Source organism: Solanum stenotomum, chromosome 8 (assembly GCF_019186545.1).
Source record: "Solanum stenotomum isolate F172 chromosome 8, ASM1918654v1, whole genome shotgun sequence".
Lineage (NCBI taxonomy): Eukaryota > Viridiplantae > Streptophyta > Magnoliopsida > Solanales > Solanaceae > Solanum > Solanum stenotomum.
Window position 1 is genome coordinate 21,380,825 of NC_064289.1, and position 21,563 is coordinate 21,402,387.

At 33.7% G+C, this 21,563-nt stretch overlaps 1 pseudogene; it reads left to right on the plus strand.

Moving 5' to 3' along the window:
* LOC125874075 (protein BOBBER 1-like) overlaps positions 1-21,563 on the plus strand; it is a 32,606-nt pseudogene that overhangs the window by 10,317 nt on the left and 726 nt on the right.

Sequence of the window (21,563 nt, forward strand, 5' to 3'; positions counted from 1 at the left end):
TTTTTTTTTTTGTCATTTTCTATTTCATGCTCATCCAATGTATTTTGCAACTACTGATGCTGTTTTTACCATTGAAGATTCTTTTCCTTCCTTGAATGATTTGCTAACAAATACTACATATCCAAAGTTAAAAAAGTAAATAAAAGTGAATGTTTTGTTCCAATAATAAAACAGATGCACAAAAAAAAGTCTCTTGAAACTCACTCTTGGGCCTATAATTGGGAAACGTCGCATCGTTAATGCATGTGCCATATCATTTTCATTAATTTATTTTGCTTATGTTTTGTTCTTCAGTACAACCATACAGGAAAAAGTCCAATATTCAACAAATTGATCATGACTAGTGCACTCGGACGACTTCGCTAAAGTTTTTTTTTATAGTATAATGGTGTTAATAAGAGTTATCCACACGGTAAGGGTAGGTTTGGTTCCTATTACTTTACTAATTAATATAGGGAAAATGGTCTGAAAAATATTTAAACTTTGGCCGAAATTGTTGTTACGATACCAAACTTTATGGAGGATCTTTTACCCCTTGCACTATTTAATAGTGTATTTTAAAGGTATATATGTGTCCACGTTAACACATTACTATTTATAATGATGCAATATTTATGATGTTCACGTGGACACATATATACCTTTAAAATACACTATTAAATAATGCAAGGGGTAAAAGGTCATTTCCTAAGTTTGGTATTGTTACAACAATTTCGGTCAAAGTTCGGATATATTTCAGACCTTTTTCTCGCTAATATATAATAGGTACTCAATAGTAGCATCATGATATATATTATATCTAGATATCTCAACTTGTTTTCAGTGTGTCAATTGAACACTCCAACTTACAAAAGGATCATCAAAATACCTCCAAAATTTATGTGTAAAGTTAGTATCATGTGTCCACCAGACATTGTGGGGACAAGCTGGAATGTTTAATTGTTAGTTTATAAGACTAGATTAAGATGTTTAGATGTGCACTTTTAAAATTGAAGTGTGAGGTTAAATTTAAGTGTTTGTTTATGTATTTATTTTCCTTTTTCTTTCTACTTCTTCTATTATGTTATCCATTAATAGAAAAAAAAATGTTTTCTCCATTTCAAATCAATGAAAAATTTATATAGTAAAATATGATTTTTGCCATTCATTTTTCATCAAATCAGCTCACGTAGAACAACACAAGTAAGAAAACATAAATTTTCTTTCTATTTCTCCTATCTATAGGGATTTGAACTTAGGCACCATGTAAGTTTTAAGCATACCATCACCACTTTGCTACAGGTCTCCATTGATTTTGAGGGTGTTTAAAATACTATATATACTAATATCAAGTAAAATTTGAACTATATATAGTGTAATTTTTCAACAAAGAATGTCCAGTTGGACACTCTGACAAACACTGTAGCTCCACTCATGCTATTATGTATAGATGTTATCCACTAATAGAAACAAATGATTTTCCCTCCAAGAATCAATGAAAAATTTATGTTATAAAATATGATTTTGTCACTCATTTAATTTTTCATCAAATCAGCTCATGTAGGAAAACACATATTGAAAAGCAATTTTTCATTGATGAAATACTGAAAGATTTCATAATTTTTTCATGTAAAAACATTACAACTATTTTTTCTCACCGATTCAATTAAAATATCTATCAAATGGTCAGTAAATATAAATGTGAGATTATTTTTATGTCGTGGCCCCGCGATTTGGGTCTCTACTATTTGGTGATGAGAATGGTAGTCTCCCATACAATAAAAGGGTAGACGATTTGGGTGACCAACATATCATAAGTAGTAATATTTCCTCTTTCCTTTTGTTAACTGAGAATGATATATAGTATGTGTTTGAGAATCTTTGAAAGAGCAACATGTCAATCACAAACGACGATTTGCTGCCGTGCACAAAACGCTCATTAATAAATACCATCATTAATGCCATTCCAGCTTATCGAGTGGTTCAAATCGATTTTGAATGTTATCGTTTTGACTTGCTGGTCATCGATTTATAAATATATCGCACTATTATAAAATCGTTAAAATATCGATTATCAATTATAAATTGTTAATGATTCGATTATCAATTTAACCATTATGTGGGTACAAAGTTCAAATTCATTTTTATCAAATATGTTATCGAAGAAAAATGTCTTTTGCAATTTGGTATTGGCTCCACACTAGGGGCGGAGTTACAACATGATAAGGGTGTGCACATGAACACCCTTCGTCGGAAAATCACATTGTAGTAAGTCAAAATTTATTAAATACAAATATATAATTCATTTTGCACAACCTTAACATTAATAGAGGCTTTGGCGCAGTGGAAAGGGAGTTCAAAAGGACTGCCTAGGTTGCCAGAAAGTTATAATTTCCTTTCTTATTTAGGAGTCATTACATATTATTTATTTTATATTTATTTTCTCTATTTCAATCTATATGACATTGATAATTATTGTGCTTTATATTATTTTTTATATAATTTTTAAATATATAAATTTTGTTTTGAAAAGATATTATTTCTGAATTCACGGTCTAAGTTTAAAAATTTGAAACTCAAAATTTTAAGTGTGCTACATAAATTGAAAAAGAAAAAATAATAAATTTAATTCAAACCTTAGTTTGGATATATATATATATATTTGTAAATATAAAATAATAGTTTAAACGAGTTTCTACTTAAAAGAATTAGAAAAGAAAGTTATATGCAATTACATTTCTCCATTTCCTCTAAGTAGGTCATCCGAGGTTTTTGAAAAAAATAATTCATAAGGGGTTAATTTTTTCATAATTGAATTTGGAGATTTGAAACTTTTAATTAGAATTTTCACACATTCTATTAGAATAAAAGAAATTTAATAGACATACATTGAAATAAAAAAGTAGCATAATCGATAGGTTGAAAAGTAACTTTAAATTTAAGTAAAAATTAATATTATTTTTTTAATATGTGCATGTGTTCAATAAAATCTCGACCCATTTATTATAAAACTATTATTTCAGTTGATATAACTTATCATGTATTTTTGAAAGCAAACCAAATTAGAGATTTTTTTTCAGACGTTGCGTTTAGTGGAAATTTTTTTATTGATAGTAAAGTCGTTAGGTAGAACAAGATGGATATAAATCCATACCCAAAAAATTTGCAGCCTTCATAAAAAGTCTAGCTCCGCCACTGCAGTCCACACAAGGCTCAAACAAATGCGCACATTTTGTATTTCTATAATTGCGGCCCATGCAGTAAACTTATGCCAAATTGCAGTCCATTCAAAGGCAAAAAAGAATAGAAACAGAGAATGCAAAGCTAAATATAAGATAATGACTCGTTTGATCATGCGATTTGAAATTATGAGATGAAATTATCAGATGAAGTTAAAGTTTTGTTTGGACATGCAATTTGGACTTTTTATGTTGTATGTTTTCTCAAAAAGAAAACATAAAAACTTCATAAGTTGTAAAACTATTAAAATTGTCCCAATTCTTTATACAATCTTACTGAATAAACAAAAGTTTATAAAATCCCATAATACACTATCACAAAGATATTCTTAAAAAAATACAAAATTAATTGATCAAGTTTTAATTCAATAAAAAAAATTAAACATATATAAGTTGTGGTGTACTAATCTTTAATATAGTTCTCCCACATAGTACGGACAATTTTCTCACGTTGAACTTCATTTCTCGTTCATATGACTAAGAAGACGAACATTGTTACTTTGAGCAATTTGTTGTTCAATTTGATTGGTAAATAAATTTGATAAAAATAATGAATTTGGTGAATATAAATGGTAAAGTAGAAATTGATTTGAAGTAATAATAAATTCTATATTAGCGAGAAATAATCATTACATGAGATGTAAATGATTTAAAAAGTAATAATATGAATTATAAATTTTATTTACATATGAAATAAATGGTTAATAGATATAAATGTGAGATTAGTTTTACAAAATATAGACTTGTGAGTCAATTTTTATATTTGAAAAATCTCAAATTATGATTTTTGGAGAATATGAAATTTCATCTCATGATATGAAATCATGAGATGAAATCAGAGTGAAATCGCATATATCCAAATGGTGATTTCATCCCACTATTTCATATCACATGTCCTAACTGCACAAGTGAAAATATACGTAGCACAATCTTTTAGATCCTAAGGTCTTGCGACTTGATATATCTAAGGGTAAAACTGTAATTTAATCATTATTATATAAGTATCGATTAACTTGGTTGAAAGTGTCACATCATTACAAAATGGGGCGAAAATATAGAAAAATTGAGTTGGGATGGATAATATGATCTTAGTTAATTTAAAATGGGTGAGTGGTATTTCAGTCATAGTTTAGTTTAGGGGTATTTATACCTTATCCCTAAAATGAATTTATTCAAGGAAAAAGGTGAATTGCATTTTTATATAGTCAAACCGACAACTTAGAGGTGAAAAAAAATGAATAACCACACAAGCTCTTTTTTTTTTTTTTTTTTATCTTTTCCATGTCAATAAAAAGAACATTGGTTGCTACAACAAATTTTCTTTATCCTTTGACTTTTTCGATAAAATTTCGGGGGAGAAATAAAAAAAAGAGGTCTTTATTGAAGAGGTTTTGCACCTGAAATAGGACTAATGTAGATCCAGAGAAATGGTCTGGGCTTTCGAAAAGATGAAGATGCAAGGGGTAAAGAGACAGTCTTTTGAACAACCAAGCTGACATGAGGACTCTAGCTCGCGCCCACTTAGAGCAGATGGAGATTCTCGGACGGGGAAAAGCAATAGTAGATGTCAAATACTCTCTTTGTTCATTTTTATGTGTTCACTATATAATTTTTTTTTCTTTTACTTATTTTTAGCATATCAATAGAAAATCTTTTTTTCTTCTTCAAGTTTTACCCTCAACATTAATCACTTATTCACTAAACTATTTTTTGAGATTTAAAATTATATATCAATTAGTATGAACATTATGATAAAATACTCGTATTAATCATTAATTTAAGAGATATGTGAAATTCAAAGTCATCTAATAAAAATAAACGAAAAAGGTACAAATATAAATGGAACCCACAAAAAAATTTCATGANACAAAATATAGACTTGTGAGTCAATTTTTATATTTGAAAAATCTCAAATCATGATAAAATTATATATCAATTAGTATGAACATTATGATAAAATACTCGTATTAATCATTAATTTAAGAGATATGTGAAATTCAAAGTCATCTAATAAAAATAAACGAAAAAGGTACAAATATAAATGGAACCCACAAAAAAATTTCATGAGCCCAACTAAATGTGAATGACTCTGAGCAACATGTGTTGTGGTGTAGTGATAGACTGTTTTATCCTTAATTAAAGGTCTCGAATTCAAATTCTGAATATAGAAAAAATCACGTTGGATTTGGGAGCGCCATGTCCGAATGATCCCTATCATACAAGATTCAAATTTAGTCAGGGCTTCAATATATGCTACAAATATCGAGTGAAAAAATAAAAAAATTATATATAAAAGAGAGGCTTGAGAACTTGTGGGTCCACTTTCATATTTCTTCATACACGTTTTAAAATTGTAAAATTATCTTTCTCTGACCTGTGAGCTCGACTTTACACTTCCTTTAGTTGGCTATCTTTTATTTGCTTTGGTCCACACTCAATTTAGCAATTTTGTACTTGGCCAATCATTTGGTGATAAAAATATATAATACAATTACAATATTAGGAAAATTGTATAAAATATCAAACTATTAATTTAAATTAAATGCTATAACCACAGTTTGATTTAATTGTAACCCGTAGCAAACTGTTGCTATTCGCATCTCTCCCTGAAATTCTCGCTCGCCACTCTCGTTTCTCGCTGGCTTTCTCGCCTCTCTCACTTTTATACAAACACAAATGTATAAAATGCGTTTGTGTTTGTATAAAGCGAGAGAAAATTATATATACAAATACAAATACATATATTTTCGTCCTATACACTTATAATTATACAAATATAGATCTTTCTCTGCCCAGTTTTCTTTTGTCTTTCTCTCTTCCTCGCTTTATACAAACACATATTATACAATTGATTATTTTGTATATGTATACCGAAACAGATTACACAATTGATTTTTTATATATATGTATACCAAAATATACATATTAATAGTCATAGCAAACATAAAGTTTGCTATAGAGCGCAATTATACAAACTATAGCTATAACATACAAATATGATTTTTATGTTTGCTAAACCTAAAATTTACTCTACAATATTCCTATTTTGAAGTAATTATAATTATTAATTACTTTAATGTGCTTTCTCAATTTAAGAAGATTTTTTATAGTTCATATACTTATAAAAAAAATTATTTTTGAATTTAAAAGGGAGCATTCTTTGTTTAGACAAAATAAAAGGAAAATACGAGTCGTTTGCTATATGAGATCCACTTGAGAAATAGGTTAGGGCTGTCATCCATTTTTGCCGACTAATTAACGACTATTCTTCATTGATGTTAATTCATGTATTTAAGCACGAAATTCTTAATATTAAATATGTTATAATATTTGTGTGATTGTCAAGCTTTTGAAATTGTCAATTTCATTAAATATCTTATAATATTTATATAACTATAAATCGTCACAAAATTATCTAACTAATTTCTAAATCTTAAAAGAAATATCTCTTTTTAAATACTTTAAAAGAAATAAATCACATAAATTACAACGAAGAAAATTTATTATAACATAAATTATTAGATCTGTGCTAACACGGATGGCATCTAAGTATACTAATATATAGATGTGCCACCTAATTTTACAGCCTCAACATAAAAGGGACTGACTAGACAAGGATCATTTGGAATTGTTTTTTCTCTTTTTTTTGTTTATAAAGTTTGAAATAGGCCACTTGCATGTGACATTAATTAAATTATATCATTATTAAAGAAAATGACATTCTCAAATTGGGTTTTAGTTTTAGCTCCTGTTGGTATCATAGACACGAAGATAAGTGCATGTCTACAACAACAACATAGTAGCTAGCTAGTACCACTATATATACTTTGCTATCAATTAGTCTATGTCTTATAATAATCCTATTCATAATCCATGTGCAATATACATCGGATGATAGAGACTTATGGGACCAAACATAACGCTGCATTACATTTCTTTTGACCTATTAATGCTAATGGCAACAACTTTTTTTTAGTTTTCTAATTAGGGACAGATAAATTTTATCGCTAAACAATGAAAATCTCATACTAATCCGTTTAAAGGGTGGAGATTTGGGTCCAGTGCTATAGTATTTGTTCAAGTTCTATTATAATGCTCTTGAAATAATATTTTCTTTTTAATTATTTGGTCTGTAAAAATGAATACATATCTTGGATCCCATGATATGTGGGAAATTGTGATGGAAGATATATCCTTACAACCTCTTTTAGGAAAATCCTATTCTTGCTCAGATTAAATCTCATTTGGATGAAAAAAAATTCAAAACCAAAACTGTAATTCAAAATTCTGCCGCGGCTTTGATTTTATCTAAAATCATTGCTTGCAAGACAACAAAAGAATTTTGAATTTGAAAAGGAATTTTGAATCTTTTAGAATACAAGGTGATGAAACTATTGTTAAGTGTTATGGCAAGATTTCTTTAATTGTTAACAAAATTAGATTATTTGACGATGATTTAAAAAATGACAGAATAGTAGAAATTTTTGTGTGACAATTCCTGAGAGATATAAGTCTAAAATTTCATCTTTGAAATAGTCTAAAGATCTCTCTACCATCATCCTTATTGAAGAACTAATAAGTGCTCTTCAAGCACTAGAATAAAAAAGAGCATTCGGACAAGATTTAATTTTAAATGTCCAAATCATATCTAAATGTTTTAAGATAATATTTTCTTCTTAATTACGAACTAAACAACATAAAATAAGTAAAAACCACTTATCTTTCAAAAAATATATACTATTCTAAATAACACAATTTCATGAAAATCATTTCTCCTGAAAGCTAGGGATAGTAATGGGGCTGGACATGCGGGTGTGCTACAGCTTGAGCTTAACTTGCAAAAATTTTAAACGTTTTTTTTGCATTTCTATTTTTGTAAATTTAAGTAAAATGTTATTTTTTCAGTTTTCTTGCCTAAAGTCGGATTGTATTTCTTATATATTATAAATAATTGATAAATAGAAATTAGTGATAATTAATGATTATTCAATATTAATATTTTTTGAACAACATTGTTATTACTACTGACTATAAATCTGTTAGAAACAATGCAAATCAAATAGGCCATTAATTTTGCCGAGACTTGAGATAGACATAGAAATGAGAAACTATAATGATAAATGGTCCGGGGGTTTCGTTCAACCCACCCTCGCTCCGCACCCACTTTGAGCTTAGAAAATTTTGTTTTAACCCACCTCGCACCTACATGTGCACCGCCCCGCCCCGCCCTTTTGCGTTGTTTAATGAAAGCAAATATGGATTTACCTTAGATCAAGCGATGTCATTTGACATTAATATTTTATCAATAAACTTTTATTAAATATGCATATATAATTGTATGGAAGAAATAAATGGTCAAATTGAATAAAATGACACCACTAATGAAATTGAATAATTATATTTTTCTTCCTCTCATCTTATTTTCTCCCTAATGAAATTGATTAAGATTTATTTACGGAATTAAAATAATGATAAGTTTTTAAATAATCGTTTGATGTCTGATATCGAAAAAAGAAGTGTTTAATTTATTTTTAATGAGATTATTGAATATTTTTTCAAAAAAATTAAACTAATTGGGAAGAGTTTAGTTATATACGTGATTTTTTTTTTTGTTTTGTTTATATTGTGTTCTTTTTAAATATGGTTTTGTAGTATTTCATTTATTTGTTCTTATTTTAAAATGTGACATCTCTAGCAAAAAAAAATATATATCCTGCCTAAGTTATTGCATGAAAGGATCTTTACACAGATATATATTGGCTATTTTTAATTTAAGTGACTGGGTGAGCAATTATTTAGGTTAATTATTCATGCAAACTGAGAACTAGAAGAATTTGACACCTTATATATCTTAAAAGATATGAAAGCTACCTAATTACGCAAACATTTCAGTCATATTTATTAATTCTCCCTATGATTTGAAATAGTCGCATATTATCTGACTAATTAATAATTTCATTTCAGATTTCAATTCAAGTGCATTTAGATACATGTTCTTTGCAACCTCATAAGCTGAAATAGGAAGAGAGGCGAGCAAAAATGGTTGGGAGGCAAGTGAGATTTATCTATATATTTCAGATACATGTAAATCACACTAAATACATGTATCTAACATTAGATACATGTATCTGGGATACCAGATACGTGAGCAAGATAGGAGGGAGACGACTGAAATTTGTTTAATATGTATTCTAAATAAATGCAAATCTACTTGGATACATTGTATCTAAACAAATTACACCTAATTTTTATTCCATATATTCGAGATACATGTATCTGGATGTGCCGGTAACATATATCGAAATCTAAAATCTGATAAGATTCATAATATTACAAACATAATAAATAATTAGTTCCTAAACTAGTATGATTTGGGTAAACTACCAAATATATCAAATAAGCCAACAATTAGTATTGGCACCTATAACCCAAATAATTTGACAACAAATAACTCTTATGATTTCATCTTCCTCTTTCTCAACACTTTTCCTCAATTCCACCCTAAATCTCTTTCTCCATCAATCCCTCAATTTCCTCTTTCATCGGAAAAAAATCAGGTCATCCGGAAGCTCGATTTTTGCCACATTTTTCGATAATTTATTTCTCCACAACTATCACAAAATTTGCTTAGTTCATCACTGACAAAACCTTATAAAAACTCAAAATTTGAATTCACAACTAAACTCTAATTTAATTTTTTCAACAGTTTTTTTTTTTTTTGGAGTGAATGTGGTTGGAATCCGTTGAAAATACCTAGACAAAATTATACACTAGTAAATATGAGGAAAATCAGATATGATTTGAGCTAATTTGGAATTTCAGATTTTAAATGGAATTGCAAAACATCAACACAATCAGGTATATCATGTGTGAATATTACATACACAAAATACATTTATCACGAGTATACAAAAATATACATCAAATACACCGATATACAGAGACAATATACATTGATATACAAGAAAACATATATCAAAATTTTTATTTTTGCTTCCCAAAGATGTTTCCACGCTATTACACAAACACCGAATTGATTTAAACACCTTTCGGATTTTTGAATTTCAAAAGTGGTAATGCAATTGACCTTTAAAAAGTGATGTTAAAAGTGTATCATATAAATATGATAAATGTTAAGATATGAAGGAAATTTTCTTCAAGTTTAGATGTATAGTCCTAACTTTTGGCAATATAAGCAGAGGGTCCAAAGTGCCGCGACTACTTAGTTTTAAGGGACAACGACATTGTATATCCGCCATCAAAATAATTGGCAATAAATGTATATTTTTTTATATAGTATTGTATGATATGAATAAAATATAAACTCTTAATACAAAATAGTGTATATTTTTGTTGACAATGTAATTAATTTGTCAAATCGGCCAAATATGTAACTTACCCTTTTTAGGTTTTGTTTTCTTTTGGAGGTATGTGGCTCTAATTTGCCTAAATTGATAAATCATGCTAATAAATAAAACCTAGTCTATCGTTGTCATTATCTCTTTTGTTGACATTAATAGCGAAAACTCGTTCAATATTTCAAACTAAAGGAGCATAGGAGAAGAGTGAGGGAAAGGAAGGGAGACGTTACAACAATCAAAATTGATACCCAAGTTAGTCTAAATCATGGAAGAGAGGTGTGTCTGTTTTGAAGAATTAGTTCGGATTTATGCAGATACACTCAATTATAGAAGTCAGGGAGAATGGTGAAACTCTATAGAGAGAGGAAGAAGGACCTACACATAGTATTCATCGACCTAGAAAAAACATACGACAAAATATTCTTTGGAGATTCTTGGAGGCTAGAGGAATATCTGTAGAGTTTACTAGGGCAATTAATGACATGCACAATGGTAGATGGAGACAAGACTTAGGACATCTCCAATCCAATCCTCTATTTTACTCTCCAAATATAGAGTTCTCTATTTTTTCAGACAATCAACTCCAACCCAATTCTCTATTTTACTCTCTAAAAAGGAATTTTTTTCTCTCTCCTCAATATTATATTATTATTTCTATTTCATTCTTATTTTCTTATTTCATAATATAAATCCTTTATTTCTTTTTTCCCAAATAATTACTTTATATAATTTTTAATGTGATATGAAATTATATTTTATTCTAAATTTTTAAATAACATAAAATGCAAGAAAATATAATATAATACATAAATTAGGGGACAAATTCAAATAAAAGTGACATATAATTACATAAACACTCAATTTTCAAAATTATTACGTTGCTCCCATAAATGCACTATTAATGCATTACGGAGTTCAAAATGAGTATTTTTGTCCTTAATTTTTTTATGTCTAGCTAAAAATTGTTCGAACCGGAGATTTTAATCTACCACCATTTCTATAGTTGGAGTTGGAGCCTCTACGGCATCTTGAATTGTTCATTGAGATCACGTTCATCCTCAATTATCATGGTGTGCAGTATAATACATGTAGTCATTATATCATATAGCATTTCCTTTCTCAAAAAACGTGACTATTCTGCAATAATTGCAAAACGTGATTGCAAAAAGTTCGAGGACAAGGCTCTACTTTGCAATCGAGTCTGAGGCTCCTAGTCCTACATCACCTATAGTATCATCTCCTAACTTATCATCTTTTTTCACTTAATTTAAATGAGAATTTTTCAAGTCATTACACTTAATCTGAACGGCCTATTGGGGTGAAGAAATCAAAATTAAAGAGATCAAAAGATAAAGGTCTTTCGTCAGCTATGAAACTTTTTGAAACCGAAAATAATCGACTTGGGAAGATGTTATCAGAGTCTACTACATCCAAACAACAGGACGACAAAAGGGTAGATAGATATTTCAAAGCCAAGGAATTTAGAGACGAAACTAAAATTTTAATGAAAAATTTAGAAACTATTAGTGATCCAAATGTTCGTGATTACCTACTCAAAGAGAGGCAAGTCCAAATCTGTTGCCCCTAGTTTCCGGTTAATTGATGAGGACACAGACGCCGACACTTATCCAACATATGTGCCTCTCAACCCTAGGACTTCTCGCACTGCACACAGAGGCACCCCCCGGAAGGTGTTTCCCGACGTAATCACTGTCTCCCAGTCTGATGAGGAGCACACACTGATCGGGTCACCAACTGGGGCTGCTTCCAGTTAAGAGAGGTCTATGTCCGGGTCCGAGTCTGCCCATGCTTCAGGCTCCGAGTCTGCCCACTCTTCACGATCCGAGTCTGCCCATGCTACAGGGTCCAATGCCAAATCATCCACAGGGTCTGGAGAGAATGACCAAGCAGCCTCGTCTGATGAGGCAAATAGCTCAGAATCCATACCTGCACCACGGAATGATGACCCCACTCCTGTAGCAGGCGAGATAAATAGGTGGTGTGTATAGGGTCAATTGCAGATTTATAGGGATGCTGAGATGGTCTACGACAAACAAAAAATGGTCCGACTAATTACAGAGGAGCGCAGAGTCCTTACGGGGAGCCTGCATACTGTTCCAGACATTCACCGGCTGTTCAACCCTCACAAGTGTGACTGGATGGCTCGAGACCCAGGGACATACAACGAGGAGATTGTGTGGGAGTTCTATGCTTCGTATGCTGCCACTCTCCGCAGTTCCATTTCCAAGCGGTCAAAGCCACTAGCGCAGGATCCGCTCACTTCCACTTTGGTTCGAGGGTGCCCGGTGGACATATCCCCTGCCACGATCAGACGTTTTCTCTATGGTCCTACTACAAGTCATTTTTGGTCTCTCAACACAGCTGAGTTTGACTACAGATGGGACATCGTGCTGAGTGGTGCTTTTTAGAGGAATGCTGAGCAGCGAGAGACTGTTCTATTATGGTTGGCCAGGTGCATTGCTGTAGATGGCGAGCGTGCAGAATGGGTTACCGCTCCACGGTTGGGCATCCGGAAGGCCACACTAAATTTTGTGGTCAAGTTCTTCTGGCTGCTGGTGCGTAACAGAGTGTCGCCTACAAAAGCTGATAATCAAGTCACTTGGGACAGAGCGGTCATGGTTGCAGCATTGGTAGCAGGAGTGGAGATCGACTTTGCCCGCATGCTGCTAGCAGAGATTCACGAGAGGGCATTCAGGACCTCCACCACCTACCCCTTCCCCTGTCTAATTTTCCATTTGTGTAGGGACTCTGGAGTGCCGATCTGGCATTGCGACAAGTTAGTCCACCCTACAGGGGCATTGGACATCGGCCTTATTCGAGATGAGGCTAATGTGGCAGCATTTCGCAGAGAGCCTCAGGTTGAGGTACCTCCTTTGGGTGCCGATCTTGCAGACACAGTAGGGCAGGCACAGGGTGATGACCTTAGCATCCCCGATCACACCGACACTGTCCCGGGCTCCTCATCTCAGGCACCTAGTATAACTCCTTGCTCTTCCCGATCCACACCGCAGTTAGGAGCTACTGTTGTCCCTTTGGCCAGAGTACAAAAGTTAGAAGCTCAGATGGCCACCCTGCTGCATCACATCCAGCTGTGGATGCAAAAGTCAATCGCCGAGTCCGAGTCCAGAATGGAGTGCAGGATGGAGGGGATGATGGACCGAAAGGTCCAAGCTATTAATAAGCGTCTTGATGTGTTTGAGTTGCGAGTCCTCGAGTGATCAGCTCCAGCCTTAGACCTATATGCTTTGCAGGCTGACGTAGCCAGCCTCCGGACTGACGTTGATGCCATTATTGTTGCACCTTCAATTGAGACTCAGGCTGCTCCTACTGCACTGACTGATGATACAGTGCTAGATGCTCTATTCAGTAGGACCGCCGAGGAGGGGCCTGTACTGACATATGCCAAAGGCAAGCGGCACTATTCTCATCTCACGGAAAAAGAGAAAGCTCACAAGAGACAGGGTCGGCAGGAGAAGGAGGCTAGGAGGGCATCAATTGTAGACGAAGAGTTGCGCCAACAGAGGGTGCGCGAGAGAGTTGCAGGGGCATCGAGCTCTGCCCCAGTTGCAGAGGTTCAGCCTGTTTTGAGGGATGTGGTGAGCACCACTGATGGTGCGGAGAGATTGTTAGAGAGCACTACTGAAGGTGCTATGATTGTTGATGTGGGCACTACTGAGGGTGCCCCCACTATTGTTCCAGCGGGTTTCTGGAAATCGGACCCTCCTGCTTGTTGATGATTCGCCGGCGCTTTGCGCCACAGGTTTGCTTCACCCATTCCATTTGCTTTTACTGTTTATGTATGCATTGGGGACAACTGCATCTATTTTTGTTGGGGGTGGGGTAAATGGATTGTGAGTGATAGGGTGAAATCTGAATAACCCAACTCATGAATCCTCTCTTGGGGTTTTCTTGCCTGTGTTCTTTTTCCCCAAGGGACTGTTTAGTTTTTGTTGAACCGGCATGTTTTAGGATTGTATGTGTAGAAGCATGATACAGAATGAAGCATGATGGCCAATGAAAAATGATACCCGTCAGATTTTGGGATGGATGCTAGAAGTTATAGGCTACGATTAGTTGAATGTGCTGGCTCTGAGTATGACATAATCATGAACCAACTTGATAGCATAACTTAAGCTGAAACTTGAACTGGGTAATCTAATAACCTGATGATGGAATGATGTGCCAAGAGTGTGTGAGAATCGTTGTGTTCAAACAGTTTTTGTGCAAAGCTAGAACTTGCCTGGTTAGTCCTGCTAAGACAATTCAATCTAGAGGTTAGGAAGTGATCATAGGCCATTGTTCTGAAAAATCCACAAATAGCCTAAAAGAAGGATCCAACCAAATGAAATAAATGCTCCCTTTGATCCAAATAATTTGAGCCTAAAATTAAACCATTTCTTTCTAAACCCTGATCTCACTTTCCCTTAATCTACTATGTTGGCCCCGATCCCTCCTTGGACCTGTGCACTTTGACTTAGGCCAAAAGCCTAAGTTGAGGGTGGCTAATGTAAGCAACCTCAATCTTGGCCTTGACCTGACATAGGATATTGTGTACCTCAACTAATGGAAAATCCATAAGTTGAGGGTGACTATAAAAGAGGGAACTGAAAGAAAAATGGGTATGAAAAGAGTGATGTGAAAAAAAAAAGATAAAAGGATGTGACTTGTTGAAAGCTAAAAGGAAAAAAAAATTAAAATAAAATAAAAGTAAAAAGAGCTGCAAAGTCTGAGGTCATATTCGTGGTTGAAGAAAATTAAGGGAAAGAAAGTAAAATGATAGGATGACAAAAATAGGGCAAAAAGAGGTTGAAAGCCGAGTGTAATGTCAAGGAGGGCAGAAAGTCACTAAGCAGTACACAAATGTACCACCCCTGACCCTGAGCCTACGATACAAGCCAAGAAAGCCCTATAGTGATCCTAGAGTCTATTTTGGAGAGTCTAAGCAGTGAAAATAAGGGCAAACTTATGGCATTGAGCACTAACTGTATTTGAAATTACTTATGAGCGTGAGTGTTGAATAAATTATTGTACTATGATGTCATTCATTCTTGGGAAAAGGAGATTTCGTTTGAAGTAAGGGCACTAGTTACATTGTCGGAAAGTTGGTACTTTGGTGATAGTGAGAAGGTGTATGTTGTGTGTCAGTTGGTCCATCTGTGTCATGGTGTGATCCACATGAATTGGCTTGTCGAGTCTAAAAGAACGAATGTGCACCCAAAACAATGAGGAGGGTAGGGAGCCATGTGATTGCTTGGGTTTGAAAATGCTTGCTTCTACACAAGTGTCGTTTAGAGTTGTAGTGCGTCGCTTGAGGACAAACAACAAATTTAAGTTGAGGGTGTTGATATACCGTGAGTTTACGGTATTTCTAATACATTTCACTTACAAGTTGTGTATGTCTAGGGCCTTTTTATATTGGTTTCTATGTGTTTTTATCATGTTTTGCAGGAAAGGTGTTCAGGCGCGGAAGTATAGAGACAGCTGAAAGAATTGTAGAAATAGGGCACTCACAGAGGTGATCTACGGACCGTAAGTCCATTCACGGTCCATAGGTGATGACCGTAGATCAACAGGCATGGTATTGAGGACAAATCAGGGAAATCTGACGAAGTGTGGAACCACGGTGTCCATTTACGGTCCGTAGATTGATCTACGGACCATACTGTTGATCCGTAGAATGATACTGCGAGGGTTCCAGTACCTGATTTTTGAAGATTCTAAGTATGGAGCTACAGAGGGGATTGACAGACCGTAGATCGATCTACGGTCCGTACTGTTAGTCTGTCGTTTGCTTCAGAGAAGTTGATTTTTTGGAAGCAGAAATATTTTCTAAGTCCTGGCTGACGGAAGGGACTTAGGACCGTAGATCCATCGTCGGTCCGTAAGTCAGTCTCGTGGATTGAAGACGCGTACCTGAATAAACTTTCCTTAATTTGTTTCCCTTTTAATTTAGGATTTGTTTTCTATAAATAGGACATGTAAACCTCGTTTTTGGGGGTTAAACATTATTATTCTATTTTTACTTTGTGACTTTGGAGATTAAGTTGCAACCCTAGCAATTATTGATTTCCTACATTCGTTTTGAAGATTTTGGCTTTGCAATTCAAGTTGAAATTCTGGGTTTATTATTCTCGTTACGTAAGTTCATGATTTATTCATCTAATATTATGAATTGTGTTCTTGCTAGTATGGGTAACTAAATCTACAACTAGGGTTGTGGGAACCATGAGCGATTAACAAAGTATGAATAGTAAATAAGTAATCCTTGAATAGTGTTTTACATGCATTGATAATTCTTTCATTTAAAAGTCTTTTTAATGAGTGCACGCGTTAGTATTCGCCTTGTTGCTACTTGCCGGATCAAGGAGGTAATCAACAAGAAAAGAATTATCAACATAGATTTAGTGTGATACTATCTAATATGCTAGTGTCGATTGGTGCGAAGTAATAACTAAGCCAAACATCGATTATTATGTCTAATATGAGATAAAGGTAAGGGTTAGTAAATTATACACACGTAGCCGGATCAAGGTACGGGGTGAAATTCTCTAGATGCCGGATAAAGGATTTAGAGATACCTAACTTTTCACTTTGCATGTAACACACTAGGAAATGATTGCGATTACTAGGATTACTGAGTTATGAGCTTGTGGGGAACACGTTTACCCTAGTTAATTTTCTCATCTTGATAACAACCGAAATTGACTTTTGATTATTGATTACTTACTGAATTCTTACAATTTGTTTCACAAATCCCCCCCTTTTTATTTCTTGTTTCCGGAAGTATTTTGGCTAATTGAATATAATTGTTGGTTAAAGTAAAGTCTAAACCATTTTCCTCGTGGGATCGACCCCAACCTACAAGTTGGGTTCTTTACTTGATAATGATCGCTTATACTTCTTTAGGGAGGTGTAATTTGAGCGTATCAGGAATACACATATATAAATAAAATTGTGAAACTCAAATATATTGTGAAATACATATACAGAGAAGGAGAGTCAAGTGTATTCCACCAATAACATTATGGTTTGTGTTTTACCCATTTTATATTGCATTTTGAACTCATCCCACAAGATCTATCTTCTGGAATATTCTAGAGGCTACCTCCACTTTTCATTTCCCTCTATACATATAAATAATCAGCCTCAATTCTACATAATTCAAAATTTCACCGCCAAAACCCTGAAACTCTCAACTGTATATTGAGTTTATCAATGGTGATCATTTCCAAATACAATGAGCAAGATGACAAACCACTGTCATCGTCACCTGTATCACCAAAGCCTTCTAACGAGACGAAGGTAGAGGAGGCCATTAACGCTACTGAGGAGGACAAGAAGGGTATTTTTCTTTAACAAAATGACTCATCCGTGTTTTTACTTTTCTTCCCAGTAGGAATTCTGGGAATGAGTTATGAATATGGACACAATGGTTACATACTGATTGTCCTAAGTTGTGCTTCAATTCCACTTCCTTGAACCCTTGGGTTTCGAGATTATCACTCAGGGAAAAAATATAATAATTATTGGTTTGAATCTTGATCTTGAATATCATTTGATATATATTTTTATGGTTATTAGCCATAAGTAAAGTTTATTTGAGTTAGGTTTGTAAAGAAATGATAGTTGATGGCTAAGTGGTTTCAAATGTTTGCACTTTTAAAGTGTGTTTAAAGCCTAATGTTCTGAAAACAAATAAGTGTATCAAATAGCCCATTTGAAGCTTCATTCTTGATCTTTAGAGTTATATTTTTACAACATTTTAGTGAAAGTTAATGGTTAAGTGTTTTCAGATGTTATCATTTATCAAGTATGTTTTGATTCTAATTTTCTTTTAAAAAGAACATACAATAGTTTGATCAAAGAAAAAAAAAGAATATCCATTATCCCAGATTGAAGCCCTACTCTTGCTCTATGGGAATTGGAATTTGATAGCAGAGGACTTATGTGGTTTTCATTTGCGTTGTGCCAATCTGCTGAGAGAGGGTCGATGTTGTGGGTTTCTTTTGTTGTCTCTTTTATTTGTTGCAGGACTTGGTCTTCTTACCTTTTATGTCATCAGAAGGTTGACTGTATTCAGTTTGAACTAGTATTCCTTTTTCTAAGTTGTGTAGGTGTGTACGCTTGTGGCATACTGTTTATATTTTTTTTGCAGAAGGTCCTTTAACTCCAATTCTCTACTATAGCATTATTCGTTGTGTATTTTCTTGAAATTCCAAACTCCATATTACACTTGGTTATTCTTTGTTCTCATCATATTCCAACTTTATATGTTAATTGGTGTTACCGAACAACCTTGTTTGTTTTGCATCACCAGTAGCTTATTGCTCTTTCTGCTGATATGTACATAGCTCCCAACATAGGCAATGGCCTTGATCTGGACAACTACTCTTGGGATCAATCTGTACAGGAGGTTAAGGAGGCCATTATCACTACTGAGGCCATTGAAGAGAACAAGAAGGAGCTTTTAGGTATTTTTTATTTAAACAAAATGTCTCATCTGTGTTTTACTTTTTCCCCCTGGTGTTTTAGAGTTAGAGGAGTATTTAGTTAGAGGCGTGTAGCTTTCGGGTAAGAATTTTAGGAAATGAGTTAACACAATGGTTACATACTGATTGTCCTAACTTGTGCTTCAATTTCACTCCCTTGAACCCTTGGGTTTCGAGATTACCACTCAGGGAAAAAGATATAATAATTATTGATTTGAATCTTGATCTTGAATATCATCTGATATATATTTTTATGGTTATTAGTCATAAGTAAAGTTTATTTGAGTTCGATTTGTAAAGCAATTATAGTTGATGGCTAAGTCGTTTCAAATGTTTGCACTTATCAAGTGTGTTTAGAGCCTAATGTTCTGAAAATGAATAAGTGTATCAAATAGCCCAATTGAAGCTTCATTCTTGATCTTTAGAGTTATATTTGCACAACATTTTAGTGAAAGTTAATGGCTAAGTGGTTTCAGATCATTAGCACATGATTGAAGCCCTACTCTTGCTCTCTTGTAGTTTGGAATTTGATAGCATAGGATTTATGCGATTTTCATTTGCATTGTGCCAATCTGCTGAGGGAGGGTCGATGTTGTGGCTTTCTTTTGTTGTCTCCTTTATTTGTCGCTGGACTTGGTCTTATTAACCTTTATGTCATCAGAAGATTGACCGTATTCAGTTTGAACTAGTATTCTCTTTCTAAGCTGTGTAGGTGTGTACGTTTGTGGCATACTGTTTATATTTTTTTGCAGAAGGCCCTTTAACTCCAATTCTCTGCTATACCATTGTTCATTGTGTATTTTCTTGAAATTCCAAACTCCATATTACACTTGGTGATTCTTTGTTCTCATCATATTCCAACTTTATATGTTAATTGGTGTTACCGAACAGCCTTATTTATTTTGCATCTCCAATAGCTTATTGCTCTTTCTGCTGATATGTACACAGCTCCCAACATAGGCAACGACCTTGATCTGGACAACTACTCTTGGGGTCAATCATTACAGGAGGTTAATGTCAACATTCCTGTACCTCAGGGAACAAAATCAGGTTTATCATTTGCGATATAAAAATGAACCATCTTACAGTCGGACTAAAGGGTCAACCTCCAATAATTGATGTTAGTGTGTTCTCCTGTTTCTAGTCATTCAGAGATATCATTTGATGTTTTTCCATTTCAAAATGTGTAAGATTTGCATGATTTCCTTCTGAGCCTGTATATTAACATTCATCCTCTTTGTGGTGGCAGGGAGGACTCTATCGACCTGTCAAAGTTGAGGCTTGTTTCTAGACCTTAGGTAAATTGCTGTCATGTATTGATGCATGGTTGCTTGAATTTTTTTTCTATTTACATCTGCTGTTATTAGCACCCTGCAGTTGATTTTCACTGTGGTACATAGTTTCAGAGTATAGGCATGTACCTACTAATCCAATAGTTTGCTAGTTGATCTTACTATAATCTGTGCAAGAACAATGCAGCTTTACTTTGAGGAACACAAGATCACGAACTAACTATTGCCAACATCTTTGCAGAGGATCAGAAATCCATCTCTGTACTCCTTACTAAGATAGACAAGATAAACTTGTGGAAATGGGTAGTTAAAGGTGAACCTGAACTCGATATCGAGAAAGTTGAACCTGAAATTACCAGGCTATCAGAATTGGACCCGGAGATTCAATCTAGTGTTGAAACTATTATGGTATGGTTTTATTGTTAGTTGGAATTGTTCTGCTATGGTAACACCTTTTTATGTCGGAATTCTGTTGTCACTTCATTTTTACATATCTCTGCCAAGTAAACCCTCAATTATGGTATTCATATGGAAGTTTCTAGCATCACTGCCATGGTAGGTACTGCATAATTTGTGCTTATCCTATATCTTATGAGTCATTTGTTGTTCGCATTAGTACAAATTTATCATTACTATGTGCTCTACTAGTATCCCCAAAAATTTCCTTTTGCATTTGAAAAAATGGGTCCCTTCTTGACACCTTTACTTGACATGCTTGGTAAATGCCCAAAAAAGTACTTCTGGTTTAGTTTGTAGAAACTTAGGATAGAAATGTTTTTATGAGAAAAAACTTCAGATTTGGAGTTTAGGAAGCTACTTTTGAGCCTAAAATTCTTCTAGTATATTTTGGTTCATAATTATGAAATCAAAATGTACATCTGGATTTGAGGTTAGTTATGAAAGGTAAGTATTGAAGGTGCTTTATAGAAAAACATAGATACTTGGTTATACAATTTTTTTAGTAGAATCTTTTGTATGACACAAGAACGAAACTAAACTCTAAAGGGCCACAGTGTTGACCGACATTGATAGTTCCGTACAATTAATAGAATTTTGTTCTTCAGGTCTTAAAGGTTCCATTTTTTCCTATCTCTCAATTGGATTATAGCATAATCTGGGAGCCCTGAATGCTATGGTGTTTAAATAAATGAACTGTCTTCTTGTTGTTATGATGGGTGATTG